Source organism: Ananas comosus, linkage group 3, assembly GCF_001540865.1.
Source record: "Ananas comosus cultivar F153 linkage group 3, ASM154086v1, whole genome shotgun sequence".
Lineage (NCBI taxonomy): Eukaryota > Viridiplantae > Streptophyta > Magnoliopsida > Poales > Bromeliaceae > Ananas > Ananas comosus.
The window spans coordinates 12,639,691-12,644,218 of record NC_033623.1 but is presented as its reverse complement, the minus strand read 5'-3'; positions in this window follow the sequence as shown (position 1 = coordinate 12,644,218).

Here is a 4,528-nt window from a genome sequence, read left to right as displayed (position 1 = left end):
CATATATATATAGTAATTATTCTTTGAGTCAGTTTAATCTCTCCCAGCACGATAAGTTTATTTGTTGTGGATTATGTTACCTCAGTACAAAATTTTGATTTTATGAGATTTTTAAAATGGACTAAAAATCAGAAGTTTAAATCATAATTTCGGTAAAAAAAAAGAAAAGAAAATATACTGTACAAGTTATCACTATAAAACTTAATCCATTACAATGTTTTGTTTTTGACAGAAAGGTAGCATAACATGCTATTTAGTTCTTGTATTTTTTTTTAACAAATAAATTTAGTTGAAAATATGAAGTAGTTAGATATCAAACTTGCAAGCTTAATTGAATATCAACTATCAAATTTTTTTTGCTATTTACTTTTTGCTTAAAAAATTTGAATGCGCTTTTAATTTTTCGTTCTTTTATATTGTAAAATTATAGTTGCAATCACCACCCGAAAAATATATGGCTACATTCTTTTTTGGTGGCGGTTATAGTGACAATTTTAAAATATTGAAGGAGAAAAAAATTGTAAGTATTCTTGAATTTTATAAACTTTTTACAATATAAAACTAGTATTTTTAGTCACCATATTAGCAATCTAAGCCTTAGAAGCTCAGGTTCTAAAATCAATTGTATAAATTAAGATGAATCTTGAATCTAATTCCAAAAATCGGATCATCACATGCCTTTTACAACTCATTCGAATAAAATATACCTCAATCATTCACTTGTCTAATATTGAATGTACACTGAGAAAACATGACATGTGGTATAAGAAAGGTGCATGCGACTATTTTCTTCGAAGTTTGAAACTGAGAACTTGATTCGAAATTAGGGCTTGTTTGGTTCGATGGTGAAATTGGAATGGATAATGGAATGAGAATGAATTGAAATGGTAATTGAAATGGCCCACTCTCTTAAGACGTTTGGTTTATTTGTGGATTGGGAATTGGAATGAGTTATTCACATTTTATTGTTTGGTTTGTATAAACTAAAAAAATTATAAGATACTATAATACTAATTTTACTCTCAAATATAAATTTATATTATTTAAAATTTATGAAAAATATAATACTATTCTCTAATAAGTTTTTCAAAAAAAATATCAAATTTATTTTTAAAAACTTTTATTGATGTGGGTTAGGGATAGGATTTTGAGAGAGGATAGATTTTCCTTTTTTTTCATGAGAAAGGGGTGAAGAGAAGGAGGGTGAAATGGTCACATGAGCTTCGAGAACTTAGTGGGCTTCTGAAATGAAATCTCAATCCGGACTAGAAGACCGGAATCAACTTGAAGGCTAGTGGGCCATTCCCATTCCAGTCCGGAATAGGAATTTCAAACCGATTCATGCAAACCAAACAAAATTAACTGGATTTGATCAAACCGATTCCCATTCCATACCTAAAATGAATGAACCAAACAAGCCCTAAGTGGAGAGGGTTGAAATAGTTTTCGGTCGTAAATGTCTATTTCTATTGTTTAATTTATCGTAACTTTATTTTCAATCAAAACTCAAACTTTTCAAAATAGCATACCCAAATCAATTAGAAAAAAGTGGAGAAAAAATTAATAAAATATCAACTCAACTATCAAACCTCGATTTTTATACACTCACATTTTTCCACACAAACAGCAGTATTGAAAGAACTTCAGTTCCACAACTATACAAATAAATAACGAAAAAAAAAATTTAGGTAAAAATATATATAATCAATCTAAACTTTGGACTATTTTGAATCGACTATCCAGTCTTTTAAAAATTTGATTTTACTATTCAGTCTTTCAATTTAAGGCCTGTTTGGTTCCTCGAAAGATTATAGAAAACTATTTTCNCAAAAAAAAAAAAAAAAAAAAAACACTAACCAGGATCCAAAATAACTCATTTTCAGTAATAAAATGGACATTTTACTAAATTACATCTGAATTTGCCCTCCATATTTTAATCAACTGGCATTGTTAAAAAAAAACAAATAAAAAAAACTGCCTCTTCAAGAACAATTCATTTGTTATTTTAGTAATCCTTACTTAATCTAACTCATCATCTCCAATTTATTGATCGATTCATGTGACTTTTATCTCTGTTTTATTTTTATTTTTTTTAAAAGAAACAGCTATATCTAAACTGCAGCATTCATCTAGTATTTTTATTTTTATTCTTGTTTTATTTATTTTTTTTCAAATGCTGAGGAGGTTTAATAATTCAAAATATATAAAACTTCATAGAAGGAGAGGTAGGGGCGCCCTACCGAATTAATTGTCGAGTATATAATTCCTACACCAAAGCAAAATGCATGCCACTCCTTAACGTACGTAGGAATGATGATCAGTTAAATCTCACTTACTCAAGTCTATTTAAAGGAAATAATTTGACCTATATATTTTTAATCTCTAATCTTTCATGTATTTTTTCATGCTGGATTATTCTCAAAATCTAAAAGAAAAATAAACAAAAAAAAAAAAGAAAAAAAAGTTCTCTATGATTTTACGCCTTAAGTATGACATGAGCATGTAATGTTGGGCTGAACCAGAAGTAAAAATTATACCCAAAACTCAACTAAAATAAGAAATATAAATAAATAAATAATAAAATCTAATTACGCGAAGAGAGGTTGGACTGGTGACGCGGCATGCGTACTGTGCAGATCACACGACGAGACTGTGAACCATCTGCTCGCCCAATGTGTCTCACTAAGTTTATCATGGTGATGGGAGTAGAGGGTATTCAAGCGACGGAGCTGGGAGACGATGTTCTTCATATCTGGGATAGGTGGTTGGTTAAGAAAGGACTGCAGAATACGAGGCATAGACTCTCTGTATTGGCTGTGTGCTGGTGGATTATGCGGAAGGCTAGAAACGATCTGATTTTTCGAAACATCCAACTGGACCCTCTCGTGGGAGTGTATAGGTTGAAGGAGCTGATGAATTCCTGGGAGATTTGTGCACCTACTTCTAGAAGCCCTACCACCGCGTGATTTTTTTTTTTTCCGCCCCTCTTTCGAGGCCCTGGATGCCTCATCCATGTAGCCTAATTTATTTCTTTAATGAATAAAACAGGTAGCGTGCTACTTTTTCTCAAAAAAAAAAAAAAATCTAATTACGCCAAACACCTTTTTTCTTTTTTTTTCTTTGGCGAATTATTAGTATCTCGATCTACATATAATGCGATAGTTTAGGCGCAAGTGTAACTCAGGCTTGACCCAAAACCCGTGGCCGAGCTCAGTCCAACCAAGTTTGATCCGGTCCATCCGGACCAGTCCATGCATGGACTACAAGATAATGGACCAACTTAGACTAACTTATCCAACCCAAAAGAGAGAGAGAGAGAGAGATGATGAGCAAATAGAAAGTTAATTAAATAAACTTAGGATTTAATTTTACGTACTTGTCGAAGCTATCTATGATCTCTAGCTCTACGATGGGTAAGGAAAATTGAATCGTAATAAAAAAAATTCAACCTATTTTTACGGAATTTGACTGGATTTTTTCATCTCAAACAAAATAAAAAGCAACTTGGTCCAACTGATGTGGTTCAACAATTTTTTTTTAAAGATCATTCACAAGTTAAAAAATAAAAATCAAAATAAAAATCAAAATAAAAATTTTTTTAAAAAAGCATATATAGTAAAATACTGGGCGGTCAACGGATGACACAGCTAATTGACCAAGTCCACAAAAGAATGTTAACTGAGCATATAATCCTACAGTAATATGAAAAATAGAGAAAAAAAAAGATTTGATTATCGATACCTCAACTTCTAAGTTACTTATGCGCGCTCTGCGTTTGTCCTTCCAACAGCTAGAAGCGCTTTTGTGGGCCACTATTTTCATATTTTCCTCTCTCTCTCTCTCTCTCTCTCTCTCTCTCTCTCTCTCTCTATATATATATATATATATATATATTCTATTGATCATTCCACATATTAGATCATACTTTTCAACCAACTACCCACTCAATTCTAGAAGACCACTATCATTCTAAGTAGGAACCACCATCATCCTAACCACACATCTCATCAATCAACGGTTAAAAATTTATGAGTACAAGGAGGTCTATACTCATAAGAGTATAATAGCCCCAGCATATATGAGTCCGGCTACTATATTTTTATGAGTATTGACTCTCTTATACTCATAAGTTTTTGGCCCTTAGATTTATTTCATTAATTATATTCATCCGTTAGATCACACTATTTAACCAATTACCCACTCAATCCTAAGGGACCACTATTATTTTAAGTGGGAACCACCATCATCCTAGCTACACATCCCATGTGAGACCCCAGATAGTCCTATATATGAGATATAATAGGGCTAAACTCTTAACCCGGCTTAAGCATTTTGGGTAGTGGCAAGGCCCAAGAGGTTAAGAGAGTTAAGCGTGCTAGGACGGGAGTAGTCCTAGGATGGGTGACCCCCTGGGAAGTTGGGGCGTCACATTTGGTATCAGAGCCAATTACCAGCCGGAAGTGTGAGATGAGTCTCGGCTGAGCCAGGGTCTGGATGACGGGCTAGCGAGATGAGTCTCACATCGCCT